Here is a 19,309-nt window from a genome sequence, read left to right as displayed (position 1 = left end):
TGTGAAACTGAAGCTGCTTTTTTTAGTCTGTTTCCACTTTCCCTTCACACAGCTGATTTAGCAGTAGCACTTATCAGTTTTAAATTTGGAAAGATTTTTGTTTGATTAAAAAACTTCTTAGTATAAATATTTAGAGCCAGTACCATGATTTAGCTAACAGTTACAGACTCATTTAATCTAACTAATTCCCCTCATCTGTATAGTTAGAGGTGGGGTGTGGACAAACAACATGTTTTCTTGAAAACAGATTAATAACTGATGTCTTTTTTTTTTTTTTTTTTTTTTTTTTTTACTACTTTCCCCTGCCCACGACGCCTATGATTTGAATCATCTGGCCAATCTAACTTCATTTACAATACAAATGAGTTTATTATTACCTCTCTAATGAGTTCAAAACAAGTAATTGGCAACAGCTGAATAATTGTTGTTATAATACTGACTTGATATAATCCTAGCCCAAGTCATTTATTTGTTTTTTCGAAAAATGTTTATTAAGTGCCCACTGGGTATCAGGTTCTGTTCTCAGGGATAATGGTGAACAAAAGAGAAAGCATCCCTGCCCAAGTGGTACTTGTATTCTAGTGGGGCTAGAAACAGAGAAACGATGGTTATCAAGATCAAGTAAATCTGTACAGCAGTATTTGATAATAAATGTATGACAATGTAGCCTTCTAAATATTTGAAATAGCCTGTGGTTTTACACTGTTTCCTGTGTCTAAAGACCTCCTTTGTCCAGGGAACTAGGGCACTAGATGCATTCTGAGGTTCCTTCTACCTTAAATATTCTGGTCGCATTTTTCCTGACTATATCAGTTTTCTATTGCAATGTAAAAAAATAGAACAAATATAGGGGTGTAAGACAACACCCATTTATGAACTCACGGTTCTTTAGGTCAGAAGTCCAGGTGGGCTTGGCTGGGTTCTCTTCTTAGGGTCTCACAAGGCTGAGGTCGGGGTGTCGGCCTTGCGTGGAGGCTCTTCTGTGGAGGCTCTGGGACGATCTCACTTTTAAACTAATTCAAGCTGTTGGCAGAATTCAGTTCCTTGCAGTTGTAGGGCTGAGGTCACTGTTTCCTGGCTGGCAGTCACTGGGGCCCCTCTCTTAGCTCCTTAAGGCTACACATTCCTTCTCATGGTCTCCTCCATAGTCAAAGCCAGCAATGGCACACGACATCGTACTCACACTTTGAATCTCTCCAACTTCTGCTGCCAGCCAGGGAAAGCACTCCGCTTTTCAAGACGCGTATGATTCGATGAGGTCCACCTGGAGAATCGCCCTATCTTAGGGTCAGCTGTGTCACATAACACAATCACAGGAGGGAGATAGCTTCACATTCACAGGGGCTGGGATTAGGGTGGGATATTTTGGGGGAGCATTTCAGAAATTCTGCCTACCATACTGACCAATGGAACTTCTACCTCAAGTAATCAGCCTTTCAGAGACCTCAGTTGCCAGACAGAAAGATTTCAGACCTGTGCCACAGATAAGGTTTTTAGAATCATATAAGATTATTTTATTTAATCAAATAGAGGTCTTTTAATAGTGCATGTTGGAATTTTATAGAAAACTTTTTAAGATTGTTTTGGTCCCTTTTCCTTCAGGTCCTTTCCTTAGAAAATATCTTTTTGGGAAAGTAACGGGTTAATCACAGATACAATGAGTACCTTCAAGTAAAAAGAATATTAATATTAATGAGTTGTCATTTATGGAAATCTTTTTATACCTAATCCTCCAAGGTATGAGTTAATAATCAATACAATTTTCTTTTGTCCATTTTGATTTATGATTCATTAAATTTTAGTATTTCACTATCTCATCAACAGTGAGATATACTGTAATAGGGAAGAAACTTCGTATTCTATTACAAGTTAATCACTAAAGGGATGTTGCCTATGAGCTTAAATTATACATAATAGCCCATCTCTGGGAACCCTGCCTCCCAGGTAATGGACGTTAAGCTAAAATACCTTTGCTTAGCTTACAGGAAACATCCTGACCAGGCCCACCTGTGAAGGCCTACAGGGAGGAAGAAATTAACACATCCCCTCCAGAGGCTGACCAGAACCTGGAAATGTTTGACTTCACTCCCTCCACTTTTAGTATAAAAGAAGCCTGAATTCTAACTCAGGCAAGATGTTTCTTTGGGACACGAATCCACCATCTTCTCAGTCTGCTGGCTTTCCGAATAAAGTTGCTACTCCTTGCCCCAGCAACTCGTCTCTTGATTTATTGGCCTGTCATGTGGTGAGAAGTGTGAGCTTGGACTAGTAACAATATCTGAAAGGGCAACATGGCAATAATGGTGCATAGCAATTTTATGCAGTATTTTTCACTTTAATGGAGTTGAAGAGTAAAGGAACTCTTAGCTTTGTTTAAATTTTCTGATCTGTTGACTATTTAAGGTGACAGTTCAATCTTCCCTAAGTAATGATTACTTAAAACTCATTTTCTCCAATTTACCACATGAGACATAACAATTGTAGTCATTGTGGTTGCAGTGAAATCATTTCTTATGCTAGCAGAGCAGAAAATGTATGATTTTAAGTTTCAAAAATCATTTATCCTTGATGGATGCATTATGGACAAATGAGTCAAAGCTTCAAAACACAACTCACTAAATATGATTTAGTTAAACATTTTTTATTAACCTACATATTTTCCTTAGTTTTCAAAAGTAAGCTTATGAGGCAGACACCTCTACTCTCTGAAAATGATACCTATCCAAACGTATTAGACTAGGTTCATGGCCACCTACTTTAAAATCACCTGGAGTAGCTTGTTTACAATGACGATTCCTGGGGCAACCTCACAGTTACCACAACAGCTAGGACTTATTTCACTGCAAGTAATGACAACAACTGAACAACAAACAAACAAAAAACACCACAAACACACATACATACACACACATACACTGTTTCTCAAAAGAAACAGGAGTTAATGAGCCAAAGAAATTGAGTGGCTCATCAATGTCATTAACTATTTGGTCCCTTTTTTCCCTTCTCTGCCCTCCATGGGGTCAGCTTTATTCTGAAGAGCGGTATCCCTAACTCCCTGGGAACTCGCTTATTCTACCACATCTTGGAAGAGAGATGGTTGTTCCTGTAAGTTGTCTATGTAAGAACACATCCTCCCCTAAAAGTTCCCATAAAACACTTCTTCACCTCTTATTGGGTCAGGTGCCCATTCCCAAGCCAAATACTGTGATGGAGAGATGGGATCGTGCTGATGAACTCGGAGCAACGTGCCGGCCCATACAACCAGACATGGTGACGCGGTCTCCTGAAGCACACTGGGTGGGGATAGGGAATGTGTATATGAGGAATATGTATTTACCAAAAGATGGGGAAATGGTTATTAGGAAGACTCTACAACACCCACTATACTTCCAAGACTCTACAGGCACAAAGGTGGTACATTCACATTCTAGAGATTACCATTCTGTTGACTACAACATGAAGGCCTACCCTTCCCCCATTCCCACCTGAGGATTTTGGAATTTGACAGTCTTAATCTCTGGGTGAAGTCTGAAAGTCTGCATTTTAAAAAGCTACCAAGAGAGTCTGCTACACAAAAGTTTGGGGACCAGGGCACTACACTGTGAACTTCTGGGGATAGTTTCATAATCTTGTATCCTAAGCGCCCAGTCCAATATGTTGCCTGCTGTATAGTGAGTGATCAGTAATGTTGGCTAATTGGTGATTGAATTATCAATTTTATCAACCAGATAAAGGTGGTCATGTAACCAAGCAGGACCCTATAAGGCCTTCCCAGAATAAGCCCCCATGCATGTCGTCTGGCTGCCTTTTGTCTGTAGAAAAACTTTAGTAAAAGAATATAATCAGGGCTTCCCTGGTGGCGCAGTGGTTGAGAATCTGCCTGCCAATGCAGGGGACACGGGTTCGAGCCCTGGTCTGGGAGGATCCCACATGCCGCGGAGCGACTAGGCCCGTGAGCCACAACTACTGAGCCTGCGCGTCTGGAGCCTCTGCTCCGCAACAAGAGAGGCCGCGATAGTGAGAGGCCCGCGCACCGCGATGAAGAGTGGCCCCCGCTTGCCACAACTAGAGAAAGCCCTCGCACAGAAACGAAGACCCAACACAGCTATAAATAAAATAAATAAATAAAAATAAAAAAATAAACAGGAGCTGTTGTTAAAAAAAAAAAAAGAATATAATCAGAGAAGTGAGAAAATGCAGAAAGAAAGGAAAACAGTAAAGCAAGACAAAATAATAATACTTTAGCCATTAAACAAAGTCAAGGACCTTTAGTTCTTCCTCAAGGACTACAGATACCATTCTGAGCCGTGTCCTTTGAGCTGTTTTGCAGATACTGAAACCCCCCACCAGGTGGAAGAAGTTAACTGTATGCTGCCCACAAGCACGCAGACCCCCAGACCCATTGGAAACAGGAGGTTGATGATGCTGATTCCCAATTACCTCACCACCAACCAATCAGAAGAATGCCCATGGGGCTTCTCTGGTGGCACAGTGGTTAAGAATCTGCCTGCCAATGCAGGGGATGTGGGTTTGAGCCCTGGTCCGGGAAGATCCCACGTGACACAGAGCAACTAAACCCGTGCACCACAACTACTGAGCCTGCGCTCTAGAGCCTGTGAGCCACAACTACTGAGCCCATGTGCCACAACTACTGAAGCCTGCACACCTAGAGCCCGTGCTCTGCAACAACAGAAGCCACCACAATGAGAAGCCCTTGCACCACAAGGAAGAGTAGACCCCACTCGCCGCAACTAGAGAAAGCCCACACGCAGCAACAAAGACACAACACAGCCAATAAATAAATAAATAAAATAAAATAAAAGAATGCCCACGAGCTGATCACACACCCCACAAACCCCTTTCCTCACCCTGTCTTATAAACCTTTCCCTAAAAGCCTTCAGGAAGTTCGGGTCTTGGCACTACTTGCCCTGGACTCCTTGCTTAGCACACTGAAATAAAGCTATTCTTTTCTACCTCACCCAAAACTGTCTCCAAGATTTAATGCAGCACCGGGGTACAGAGGCCAAATTTTGGCAACAGTCAGGAAGGCCTTCTAAAATTAAAACTTTCAGTGGCACATTATCTACAGTGGGAGATAGCCGAGGGCATTGACATTCATCCTGGCTTTTCTGGGCTTATAGACTAGTGTCCCATCTGCAGCGATGGACAAAAGAAACTAACGCTATGACAGGGCCATCACAAAGAGTACAAATTTGTCGTTAGAAATGGGTTTCCAAAAGAGGTTTGTAATCAATATAACTATAAAAGCATTTGAGTATCAAGGTAGTCATGGAACTTCTTGATTTTCACCATGAGTTTTTTACCATGTATTAATACTTCTACGTTGACAGCACTTTTTTTTCAAGTAGATGTTTTAGTGCCATATAGCATTCTGTCACAAAGCAAAGCTCCTGCATGGTGAAAAGAAGTCTCAGAGATAAGAAACAATGGTCCATGATCATCAGAATGCATTAGCACAGACCCTTAAGCCAGGAACTCCTTGACATTCTGGAAGGTGTCCTCATGTTGGCAATCCTCACATCACAGGGTACCTTTATCCTGCCACTGATGAAGTGACTCAGGGCTTCAGCTTCCTATGAAGAAAAATGTGATAGAAATAGAGTCATCCCAGGAAGGTTTAATGCATCTCTTTTGTTTTTGGAGGAAATTTACCATGTGAGTGTATCCCCCAAGTGCTAATGCCTCCACCTAAACAGCGATACTGGGAATCCCAATTTCATATTAGCCTGCCCTTCAGAAATAAACTCTAATACCTAATATATTTAAATAATGTAAGATTTACTCAGATCTTTCCAGAATATCCTCTGTTGCTCTCCTGATCAAAACATGACTGTAACATAGTAACATTTGCAGAGCCTCCAAAAGCAGCGTCTTGGTGAAACATTTAACATTCATCCATTCAAAAATGTTTGTTGAGCCTGTGGGCCAGGAGGTTGCAAAAGGCTGGAGATCCTCTGTATCTGTCCTCAAAAACGTCTAGAGGCAAGAGAAATTGTTAGCCAGAGATGCTGAACTTGGATTGCCACCTTAATAAAGGATGATTATTTCAGTATCTGTAGTAGAAAATGTTCCATTAGGAAATCAGGCAAGAGAAAGGTGCTGGGTAAGCCTTCCGTAGCCATCCTTTATCATGGCCAAATCTATGAGTTTACAACATCCTAAATGGTATACAATTACAGGACCTCAAAAGGAATAAAATGCACATCTGTTCCTGCCAGAAGTTTTTTTTTTTTTTTTTTGAGCAACTATGCTGTGCTTTGTGGGAAGTAAAGAGATGAATCTGCACAGTCTACTAGATGATTCCTTAATTTCCGCATCTATAAAATGGGGATGAGTTCCTATTCTATGGCAATATTAAAAGTAGATTCCTAAGGAGAATACATGAACCTATCCTTGGAAAGTGCTTAGCAGATTATCTATTACCTAGTAAGAGCTCATTAAGTTAGATTTATTAAAATGCACTGTAATTCAAAAGGCACTTTTGTTTGTTTTCTCATTTTGCTTCACAACATCCATGTAAGGATCAGGAAACTAACTCAAAGTTAGTTAGTTTAATTAGTTAAAAACTGGAAGAACCAAAACTAAAAGCCAGTTTTCATAACTCCTAACTTAACTCTTTCCAGTACCTTGAGTTGAAATATAGAGGCATCTTTTCTAACTCTGAACAATAAAGTTCACGCTTTTATAAAGGTTACTACAATTTCCAAAAATCTTAGAATTAAGATGAGACATTTTACTTGATTAGGGTTGTGTCTTTATAACTGAAACAACAGGTTAAACCAGTAGAAATTCAACCAATTAACTAGTTTTGGGATCAACTAAGAAAAAAAATTGTGGGTTCGTATGTGTGCAAGCTGAGTGTAAAAGAAATGTGTTTAGCTACAAATGACAGAAAAACCAAATATAGACAATCCAAGCTGGTATATCAGTTCCCCAATTTCATGAATGTTCCAGAATCCTTCTGTCTTCCCACTACACTGTCCTGAGTCCTTTGACATTCATCCTCATGCTTGCAGCCTCATGGTTATAAGACTGCAGCACCATATACACACATCATATCCTCACTTCAGGCAGGACAAAGGTAGCAAAAACTTCCCCTAAACCATTCAGCTTACACCTCATTGGTCAGAATTATGTCACGTGCCCACCTCTAGCTGCAAGGAATTCCAGAAAAGAAACCACTCTTAACTGGGCATATTGCCATGCCAAATTAAATCAGCGTTTTGCTAGCAACACAAAAAGAAAGAATGAATAACAGTGTCTGCCATTCTGACTTGTTTTGCCGTCTTCAGCAACCTTAGGACATACAGAGTTGCTGTTAACTTAGACTCATGAAAATTTGAAATAGGTGCATCATGCATGGAATTATAAATTAATTAATTAATTAATTAAAATTATAAATAAATGCATGCTTTTATTGACATTTATTGTTTTATTTATTTTTGTCTCATGTGTAGAAAGCAAATGTAAAATTGGGATTAAGATTTAGATGAGGTATAAATATATGTAGATATATTTATCTCTTTGGATATTGTTATTTCTTTGGAAATGTCTAAAGAGGGCATCCAAAACCAACTTGAAAACATATACAGACATTTCAACTTTACTGCCATTAACACTTTCTTCTCCGTAGCACCAGATTAAGGTCATTTCTACATAGCACTGGGCTAAGACAAGACGTAGTTAATCTCATCAACTTCTGAAAATGCAAATTTCTGTGAAAATAGTAAAGAAAAGAACCCTCTCCCCCCAAAAAAGAAAGAAGCTATTTAGTCTTTTAGGCTTAGCCATTTAGAGCTCGTTTAGACCTGCCCTCATCATTTGGGAAATGTTTGCTTGCATATATTCTGAAGCATGAAGTTAAGATATATTAAAGTTTATTAATAAGGGTGCCACTAATTTGGGGCTATTCTTTTCAAGTTCACACTCTAGAGCTGTGCTGTCCAATATGCTGGCCACTACTCACATCCAGCTACTCAAATACAAGTTAACTAAAATTAACTACAATTTAAAATTCAGTTCCTCAGTCACGATAGTCACATTTCAAGTACTCAGTAGCCACATGTGGCTAGTGGCTACATATAGGACAGTACAGATAGAGAACATTTCCACCGTTGCAGAAAGTTCTATTGGACAGCACTGTGCTAGAAGATCAAGACTTTTTTAAGAGGCAATACCAGAACAAATCATCTAAATCAGTGCAGCTCAATAAAGAAGATGTGATATATATATAGAGGTATGTATGTATGTATATATATATATATATATATATATATATATATATAATGAAATATTACTCAGCCTTAAATAAGAATGAAATAATGTCATTTGCAGCAACAAGGATGGACCTAGAGATTATCATACTAAGTGAAGTAAGTCAGAAAGAGAAAGACAAATATCATATGATATCACTTATATGTGGAATCTAAAAAATATGATACAAATAAACTTATCTATAAAACAGAAATAGACTCATAGACATAGAAAACAAACTTATGGTTACCAAAGGGGAAAGGGGATGGGAGGGATAAATTAGGAATTTGGGATTAACAGATACACACTATCATATATAAAATAGGTAAACAGGAAGGACCTCCTGTACATCACAGGGAACTATATTCAATATCTTGTAAAAACCTATTCTTTTCTAATGGAAAAGAATCTGAAAAAGAATATATATACATATATATATATATATATAAAACTGAATCATTTTGCTGTACACCTGAAACATTGTAAATCAACTTCAATTTTAAAAAAAAAGAAAAAAAAGAAATAAGTGCATCTCATCACTTGAAGCATTTTTGTCATTCCTCTTTGGAAACTGTTTTCAGAGCCCCTTAAAAGCCACATTAAGAAAACATCTTATTTTCCTTTACTCTGAGTTTACTGAGTGCCTTCTCAACAGCACACTCCAGATAGTGTGCTACATGTGGGGATTCAAGGTGCAATTAGACATGGCCTTTCCCCTCTCTGCTATGACCTACTGGGGGAACAAATAACTATAATGTAGTATAATAGGTGCATAAATATGTGTGTACAACACTCTGGGAGCAGAAAGAAAGAAACAATTGATTCTAGTTAGGACATTAAGAAAAGGAGCTCTTTATAAAGAATTCAGGTGACTGTTACACTAGGGGTTTCAGAGTTTTGCTTTGAGACATCATTGAAGTATTGTTAAAGAAAGGTCTGACAATAAGTTATGTATTTTGAAAAGGTCATTCTGGTAGCAATAGGAGCAGGTAAAACACTGAAGGCAAGACCTGTTGGAAAGCTATGGAAATAATTTGGGTTAGAGATGTTAAGGGATTGACTAGGTTAATAGCCATGGGAATCCACAGAGAAAGAACAGATTCAAGAGAGGTCTGATTCAAAATATAAAGTTTGATCATCATCCACTCTATTCCTCAGTCTTGGCCCTCCATAACATTGAGTAATTTTTAAAAATTCATCCTCTAAAGATAGATCTACCACACCACTGGGGATATTCTCAAGAATGAGTTGCACAGATACAAAACAGTATTTCAGGATGTTCTGTTTTTATAAAAACAAAGCAAGAAACACCATGTGTGTGTTTAGATAGATAAATAGATAGACAGACAGACGGGAGATTTTGTAAAGATACAGACCAAGGTCTTAGTGATTACCTGAAGTTGGGAAGGATCCAGAGTTTATTTTCTTCATTTTGCTAATCTGTATTTTATAACTTTTTCTGTAATGACAATGTATTGTTCATGTAATAAAGACAAGCTATCTTTTTTACTAGTAGTTTTTAAAAGCCACAGCAATTAAATCTAAGGAAGAGTTCTAACAATGTTTTTCAACAATGTCAACATGGCTAAAGTTCATTTCTCCAAGTTTACTACTTTAGAACAACACTCAGTTGAAATGTGAAAAAGATGTTTTCTTTAAAAAAAAAAAGTTCACAGCCCTGAACCAAGATGGCGGAGTAGAAGGACGTGCTCTCACGCCCTCTTGCGAGAACACCAGAATCACAACTAACTGCTGAACAGTCATTGACAGGAAGACACTGGAACTCACCAAAAAAGATACCCCACATCCAAAGACAAAGGAGAAGCCACAATGAGACAGTAGGAGGGGTGCAATCACAATAAAATCAAATCCCAAACTGCTGGGTGGGTGACTCACAAACTGGGGAACACTTATACCACAGAAGTCTACCCACTGGACTGAAGGTTTTGAACCCCACGTCAGGCTTCCCAACCTGGGGGTCCAGGAATGGGAGGAGGAATTCCTAGAGAATCAGACTTTGAAGGCTAGCGGGATTTGATTGCAGGACTCTGACAGGACTGGGGGGGAAAAGAGACTCCACTCTTGGAGGGCACAGACAAAGTAGTGTGCACATTGGGACCCAGGGGAAGGAGCAGTGACCCCAGGGGAGACTGAAAGAGAGCTACCTGCTACTGTTGGAGGGTCTCCTGCAGAGGTGGGGGGCAGCGGTGGCTCACTGTGAGGACAAGGACACTGGCAGCAGAAGTTCTGGGAAGTACTCATTGGTGTGAGCCCTCCCAGAGTCCACCATTAGCCCCACCAAAGAGCCCGGGCAGCCTCCAGTGTTGGGTTGCCGCAGGCCGAACTACCAACAGGGAGGGACCCCAGCCCCACCCATCAGCAGTCAAGCGGATTAAAGTTTTACTGAGCTCTGCCCACCAGAGCAACACCCAGCTCTACCCACCACCAGTCCCTCCCATCAGAAAACTTGCACAAGCCCCTTAGATAGCCTCATCCACCAGAGGGCAGACAGCAGAAGCAAGAAGAACTACAATCCTGCAGCCTGTGGAACAAAAACCACATTCACAGAAAGATAGACAAGATGAAAAGGCAGAGGGCTATGTACCAGATGAAGGAACAAGATAAAACCCCAGAAAAACAGCTAAATGAAGTGGAGATAGGCAACCTTCCAGAAAAAGAATTCAGAATAATGATAGTGAAGATGATCCAGGACCTCGGAAAAACAACGGAGGCAAAGATCGAGAAGATGCAAGAAATGTTTAACAAAGACCTAGAAGAATTAAAGAACTAACAAACAGAGATGAACAATACAAGAACTGAAATGAAAACTACACTAGAAGGAATCAATAGCGAATAACTGAGGCAGAAGAATGGATAAGTGACCTGGAAGACAGAATGGTGGAATTCATTGCTGTAGAACAGAATAAAGAAAAAAGAATGAAAAGAAATGAAGACAGCCTAAGAGACTTCTGGGACAACATTAAGTGCAACAACATTCGCATTATAGGGGTCCCAGAAGGAGAAGAGAGAGAGAAAGGACCCGAGAAAATATTTGAAGAGATTATAGTCGAAAATTTCCCTAACATGGGAAAGGAAATAGCCACCCAAGTCCAGGAAGCACAGCAAGTCCCATACAGGATAAACCCAAGGAGAAACATGCTGAGACACATAGTAATCAAATTGGCAAAAATTAAAGACAAAGAAAAATTATTGAAAGCAGCAAGGGCAAAACGACAAATAACATACAAGGGAACTCCCATAAGGTTAACAGCTGATTGCTCAGCAGAAACTCTACAAGCCAGAAGGGAGTGGCATGATATACTTAAAGTGATGAAAGGGAAGAAACTACAACCAAGATTACTTTACCCAGCAAGGATCTCATTCAGATTCGATGGAGAAATCAAAAGCTTTACAGACAAGCAAAAGCTAAGAGAATTCAGCACCACCAAACCAGCTCTACAACAAATGCTAAAGGAACTTCTCTAAGTGGGAAACACAAGAGAAGAAAAGGACCTACAAAAACAAACCCAAAACAATTAAGAAAATGTATAGGAACATACATATCGATAATTACCTTAAACGTGAATGGATTAAATGCTCCAACCAAAAGACACAGGCTTGCTGAATGGATACAAAAACAAGACCCATCTATATGCTGTCTACAAGAGACCCATTTCAGACCTAGGGACACATTCAGACTGAAAGTGAGGGGATGGAAAAAGATATTCCATGCAAATGGAAATCAAAAGAAAGCTGGAGTAGCAATACTCATATCAGATAAAATAGACTTTAAAATAAAGAATGTTACAAGAGACAAGGAAGGACACTACATAATGATCAAGGGATCAATCCAAGAAGAAGATATAACAATTATAAATATATATGCACCCAACATAGGAGCACCTCAATACATAAGGCAACTGCTAACAGCTCTAAAAGAGGAAATCGACAGTAACACAATAATAGTGGGGGACTTTAACACCTCACTTACACCAATGGACACATCATCCAAAAAGAAAATAAATAAGGAAACAGAAGCTTTAAATGACACAATAGACCAGATACATTTAATTGATATTTATAGGACATTCCATCCAAAAACAGCAGATTACACTTTCTTCTCAAGTGCGCACGGAACATTCTCCAGGATAGATCACATCTTAGGTCACAAATCAAGCCTCAGTAAATTTAGGAAAATTCAAATCATATCAAGCATCTTTTATGACCACAACGCTATGAGATTAGAAATGAATTACAGGGAAAAAAAACGTAAAAAACACAAACACATGGAGGCTAAACAATACATTACTAAATAACCAAGAGATCACTGAAGAAATCAAAGAGGAAATCAAAAATACCTAGAGACAAATGACAATGAAAACACAATGATCCAAAACCTATGGGATGCAGCAAAAGCAGTTCTAAGAGGGAAGTTTATAGCTATACAAGCCTAACACAAGAAACAAGAAAAATCTCAAATAAACAATCTAACCTTACAGCTAAAGGAACTCTAGAAAGAAGAACAAACAAAACCCAAAGTTAGCAGAAGGAAAGCAAACATAAAGATCACAGCAGAAATAAATGAAATAGAAACAAAACAATAGCAAAGATCAATAAAACTAAAAGCTGGTTCTTTGAGAAGATAAACAAAATTGATAAAGTATTAGCCAGACTCATCAAGATAAAAGAGGGAGAGGACTCATATCAATAAAATTAGAAATGAAAAAGGAGAAGTTACAACAGACACTGCAGAAACACAAAGCATCCTAAGAGACTACTACAAGCAACTTTATGCCAATAAAATGGACAACCTGGAAGAAATGGACAAATTCTTAGAAAGGTATAACCTTCCAAGACTGAACCAGGAAGAAACAGAAAATATGAACAGACCAATCACAAGTAATGAAATTGAAACTGTTTAAAAATCTTCCAACAAACAAAAGCCTTGGACCAGATGGCTTCAGAGGTGAATTTTATCAAACATTTAGAGAAGAGCTAACACCCTACTTCTCAAATTCTTCCAAAACATTGTGGAGGAAGGAACACTCCCTAACTCGTTCTATGAGGCCACCATCACCCTGATACCAAAACCAGACAAAGATACTACCAAAAAAAAATTACAGACCAATATCACTGATGAATATAGATGCAAAAATCCTCAACAAAATACTAGCAAACAGAATCCAACAACACATTAAAAGGATCATACACCATGATCAAGTGGGATTTATCCCAGGGATGCAAGGATTCTTCAATATATGCACATCAATCAGTGTGATACACCATATTAACAAAATGAAGAATAAAAACCATATGATCATCTCAATAGATGCAGAAAAGACTTTCAACAAAATTCAACCCCCATTTATGATAAAAACTCTCCAGAAAGTGGGCATAGAAGGAACCTACCTCAACATAATAAAGGCCATATATGACAAACCCACAGAAACACCATTCTCAATGGTGAAAAACTGAAAGCATTTCCTCTAAGATCAGGAACAAGACAAGGATGTCCACTCTCACTACTATTATTCAACATAGTTTTGGAAGTCCTAGCCACGGTAATCAGAGAAGAAAAAGAAATAAAAGGAATACAAATTGGAAAAGAGGAAGTAAAACTGCCACTGTTGGCAGATGACATGATACTATACATAGAGAATCTTAAAGATGCCAGCAGAAAACTACTAGAGCTAATCAATGAATTTGGTAAAGTTGCTGGATACAAAATTAACACACAGAAATCTCTTGCATTCCTATATACTAATGATGAAAAATCTGAAAGAGAAATGAAGGAAACACTCCCATTTACCATTGCAACAGAAAGAATAAAATACCTAAGAATAAACCTACCTAGGGAGACAGAAGACCTGTATGCAGAAAACTATAAGACACTGATGAAAGAAATTAAAGATGATACAAACAGATGGAGAGATATACCATGTTCTTGGATTGGAAGAATCAATATTGTGAAAATGACTCTACTACCCAAAGCAATCTACAGATTCAATGCAATCCCTATCAAATTACCAATGGCATTTTTTTTACAGAACTCGAAAAAAAATCTTAAAATTTATATGGAGACACAAAAGACCCCGAATAGCCAAAGCAGTCCTGAGTGGAAAAAGAGGAGCTGGAGGAATCAGACTCCCTGACTTCAGACTATACTACAAAGCTACAGTAATCAAGACAATATGGTACTGGCACAAAAGCAGAAATATAGATCAATGGAAATTGAAGATAGAAATCCCAGAGATAAACCCACGCACTTATGGTCAACTAATCTATGACAAAGGAGGCAAGGATATACAATGGAGAAAAGACAGTCTCTTCAATAAGTGGTGCTGGGAAAACTGGACAGCTACATGTAAAAGAATGAAATTAGAACACTCCCTAACACCATACCCAAAAATAAACTCAAAATGGATTAGAGACCTAAATGTAAGACCGGACACTATAAAACTCTTAGAGGAAAACATAGGAAGAACACTCTTTGACATAAATCACAGCAGTATCTTTTTTGATCCACCTCCTGGAGTAATGGAAATAAAAACAAAAATAAACAAATGGGACCTAATGAAACTTCAAAGCTTTTGCACAGCAAAGGAAACCATAAACAAGATGAAAAGACAACCCTCAGAATGGGAGAAAATATTTGCAAACGAATCAACGGACAAAGGATTAATCTCCAAAATATATAAACAGCTCATACAGCTCAATATTAAAAAAACAAACAACCCAATCTAAAAATGGGCAGAAGACCTAAATAGACATTTCTCCAAAGAAGACATACAGATGGCCAAGAAGCACATGAAAAGCTGCTCAACATCACTAATTATTAGAGAAATGCAAATCAAAAGTACAATTAGGCATCACCTCACACCAGTTAGAATGGGCATCATCAGAAGATCTACAAACAAATGGTGGAGAGAGTGTGGAGAAAAGGGAAACCTCTTGCACTGTTGGTGGGAATGTAAATTGATACAGCCACAATGGAGAACAGTATGGAGGTTCCTTAAAAAACTAAAAATAGAATTACCATACGACCTAGCAATCCCACTACTGGGCATATACCTAGAGAAACCCATAATTCAAAAAGACACATGCACTCCAATGTTCATTGCAGCAGTATTTATAATAACCAGGTCATGGAAGCAACCTAAATGCCCAACGACAGACAAATGGATAAAGAAGATGTGGTACATATATACAATGGAATATTACTCAGCCATAAAAAGGAATTAAGTTGGGTCATTTGTTGAGACATGGATGGATCAAGAGACCGTCATACAGAGTGAAGTAAGTCAGAAAGAGAAAAACAAGTATCGTATATTAACACATATATGTGAAACCTAGAAAAATGGTACAGATGAACCAGTTTGCAGGGTAGAAAATGAGACACAGATGTAGGGAACAAACGTATGGACACCAAGGGGGGAAAGCCGTTGGGGGGTGGGTGGGTGGGGGGTGGTGTGATGAATTGGGCGATTGGGATTGACATGTATACACTGATGTGTATAAAATGGATGACTAATAAGAACCTGCTGTATAAAAAAAATTGTTCACTAATTCATAGCTTTACCTTATATAATTAGGGTGTTATTTATAAACCACTTTTAACCAACCTGTCAGAACTTACTTTGCTACCGTTCACTGTAGTATCACTGTATATAATTACAGTAGAATGTTATCTATAATTTATACCCTTCATTACCTTGTAATTTGGTCTTTGCTTTTCTTTCACGGATACAACCAGATCTCTAGCTTCCCCACCCTGCCCCCAAACTCCTATACCCTATAGGCATATGAATGAGCTCACATTCTCCTCCTGGACTTAGGAAGGTGAAATGTTTCTCCTGCCTCACTCCCAGGTTTTCCTGGGCTAACGGGTTTGTACTTAAATGCCATCACTGTTGCACTTTTTGCTGACACTTGGCAGAGCTGAAAGGCATCTTCTGCACACCTCTGTACAGAATGACCAGAGCTCTCTGTATGTCCTGCACCACGACCCTCTCACTCCTACCTGGGCCTTCAGAAGCATGTTGGTGGCAGGTAGGAGTATGTTTCTCAAGCCCACTGGAGCCATCACTCTGCAGCTTTCCAGCAGCCCCTTTCCCACTCTCCAGCCTCCATCCTGGAGCCCATCAGGATGAAGAAGGGATGCAGTGGTGCATTGAGAGCAAGGTATTTAACAGGAAGTAAAAGAGAACATCAACGAATTATCATTTTTTTGTATGTAACTCACAGGTGAATTAATCAGTGGACTTGTGTAGAAGTGGATTATCTATTCTGGTGCAGTAGCAGAAATTAAAATTTCTGACTTGCCTTGTTTTGCCAGTATTAATGCATTTTGTTCTATTGAATGTGACACGTACAAACTTTTATTTAGTCTCACACATGAAAAGGGAAAGCATAAGGCATGTAATTCACGTGGTTTCTCATCCAATCATTTAAATCACAGATTACTAAATCTAGTTGAAAACTATAGAAAAAAGGATACAGTTGTTCCTCCAACCAAGGGGGATTGTTTCCAGGGCCCCTGTGGATACCAAAATCCAAGGATGCTCAAGTCCCTTATAAAATGTTATAGTCTTTGCATATAACCTACACATATGGTCCCACATACTTTATTCATTTATTTTTTAATAAATTTATTTATTTTTGGCGGCATTGGGTCTTCATTGCTGCATGTGGGCTTTCCTCTAGTTGTGGCGAGCGGGGGCTACTCTTCATTGCAGTGCATGGGCTTCTCATTGCGGTGGCTTCTCTTGTTGTGGAGCACAGGCTCTAGGTGCGCGGGCTTCAGTAGTTGTGGTGCGTGGGCTTCAGTAGTTTTGGCGCACAGTCTCAGTAGTTGTGGCTCGCAGGCTCTAGAACGCAGGCTCAGTAGTTGTGACTCCTGGGGTTAGCTGCTCCGCGGCATGTGGGATCTTCCCGGACCAGGGCTCGAACCCGTGACCCCTGCATTGGCAGGCGGATTCTTAACCACTGTGCCACCAGGGAAGCCCCCCACATACTTTAAATCATCTCTAGATTACTTATAATTCCTAATACAACGTAAATGCTATACAAATAGTTGGTGGCAAATTCAAGTTTTGCTTTGTGGAACTTCTGGAATTTTTTTTTCTAATATTTTCGATCGGTGGAGGCAGAGCCTGTGGGTGTGGAGGGCTGATTGTGCTATTTTCCCTACTATTTGTTCTATTAACCTAGCTTCACAGTATAGACTCTCTTGAACTGTAAAGTCTTCCGTTTATAAAATAACATTTCAGTTGTTGCTGTATCAAAAGATCAGCACACTGACCTGCTAAAAGCAGGAAATAACTGTATGTTCCTCCCTATAGAATGAGTATTTCAGAGGTCTAAGAAGGAAAGAAAATCCTGAAAAAGAATTCAAGAAAAATAGAAAGGAGAATGCTTCAAAGTAATGTGTCCACATCATTTCCCTCCAAGGCTAATTAGCAATGAAATACTTTTTGCCGACTATATGGCACTTCAAACCTTTTCCTAATGAACGTTTAAATAGGTGATGACAGCAACTATAGTAAAACTAGAAAGCCTTTCTACAAATGAACGTCAGAATTTACAATTTAGAAGGTAATCTGGAATACTAATTATTATATTCATTACATGGTTTGCTTCAGATCTGCTTGTTACAAAGTCTGGGCTTGAAAAACATGCAACCTCATTTCACGATGCACTGTAACTAGTACTTAGTTATGCTAATAACTCGGAATTATGTAAAATAATAGATAACCCAAACATCGTCCCAAACATGTTTCAGATATATTTTTGGTTATTTGGATCTGGGTATCCTTGATCTGAAAATTCACTCAATCTCAAGTAATATAACAAAGCCGCAACCGAAAAATCTGAAGATGTGAATGTCAAGAAATTCCCTATTTTTAATAGGCGATGCAGCGCATTCTTGCTCTCTCCCTTCCCTTAGATCAGCAGGTGTCTCCGCAGCTCCAGCAGACTGAGACAAGCAAAAGGAGGGGCGGAAAGGAAAGGAAATGTCTATGTGGCTTCATCGTGGGGGTGGGGATGGAGGCGGGGCTGGGGGTGGTTTAGTATCATGATTAAAAGCTTTCCTCCTCGGTTTTAAAGTTCGTTCCCATATTAATGATGACATTAAGGACTATGCGGCAGAGCTTGGGTCTGTCCATCTGTAACTTATAAAAGGAAGCGATCGGAGGCAGCAAAGGGATGCAGGGAGAGAGCGAGATGTAGGCGCGTGGGGACGGGAAGGGAGAGGCGGATTTGGCAGTCCAAGTGGGGACGAGAGGAACAGGAATGGAAAGTGTGGCCTGGCCGTCCCACCCAGCGGTGCGGAAGGTGGAGCCCACGACGTCTCACTTCCCTTCCCCCCACCCTAGGCTTTTCCTTTGTAGGTGGGGGATCTCTGGGCATCTAGAAAGGGTCGGTCGACTAAAAAAGGATGCGCAGGCTCGAGACCTCTCTCCTGGGGCAAGCGGGCGGGTGGGCGGCCAGGGGTGGCAGGGACAAGCAGCGGCCCCAAGGCGACGGCTTTGCGGGCGCTGGGGAGGAAAAGGCCACCAGCCTAGATCCCGCGGGTCTACGCGCCCCAAGTCAGGGCCGTCCGTGCAGAGGAGGCTGCCGCGCTCGCCCCGCCCCACAGGCGCCACTCGGGCACGCTCTATCCCTGCGCGACCCTTTGCAGGCCTCGCCTTGTCCCCCCAAGTCCCGAGCCTCTAGTCCGAAACCCCTCCTTGCCATCTCGGGCGACAGTCCGCTAACAACATGGCGGCGCAGCGGCGGCGGCGGCGCCTCCTCTCCTGGCCCCAGGGGTTAGCGAGGGCGGCCGCGGCCAGCGTCCCGGACGCGCGACCCGCGAGCCCAGCAGGAGGCGCGGCGGGGGCGATTGAGGCGAGCAGCTGTCGGGAGCGGCTGGCGGGTGGAGCGAGCCGGGGGCGGGGGCGGGGCATCCGGGCGCGCGCGCGGAGCGGGTCCGCGGCACGGGCGCGGGCGCGGGCGCGGGCGCGGGCGCGGGCGCGGGCGCGGGCGCGGGCGCGG

The 19,309-nt window shown here is 40.5% G+C and overlaps 2 long non-coding RNA genes across 2 annotated transcripts in view; one reads left to right on the top strand and one right to left on the bottom strand.

The window, feature by feature from the left end:
* Window positions 1-3,840, top strand: part of LOC309642402 — a 229,856-nt gene extending 226,016 nt beyond the window's left edge. Inside the window, exon 3 of the long non-coding RNA XR_014253162.1 lies at window positions 1,986-3,840. This is a non-coding gene — a long non-coding RNA (uncharacterized lncRNA). The remainder of the gene's footprint in view (window positions 1-1,985) is intronic.
* A 332-nt stretch (window positions 3,841-4,172) lies between these two features.
* LOC309642396 lies at window positions 4,173-16,406 on the bottom strand. The gene is made up of 3 exons (XR_014253151.1): window positions 16,296-16,406; window positions 5,805-9,734; window positions 4,173-5,595 (listed from the first exon to the last, which is right to left on the bottom strand). It is a non-coding gene; the product is annotated as an uncharacterized lncRNA (long non-coding RNA).
* Between the last annotated feature and the right edge of the window lie 2,903 nt (window positions 16,407-19,309).

This window comes from Balaenoptera physalus, assembly GCF_965194825.1.
Source record: "Balaenoptera physalus genome assembly, chromosome: 14".
Classification (NCBI taxonomy): Eukaryota; Metazoa; Chordata; class Mammalia; order Artiodactyla; family Balaenopteridae; genus Balaenoptera; species Balaenoptera physalus.
The sequence above is the reverse complement of the archived record's forward strand: the minus strand, read 5'-3'. Positions and strand labels throughout refer to the sequence as shown.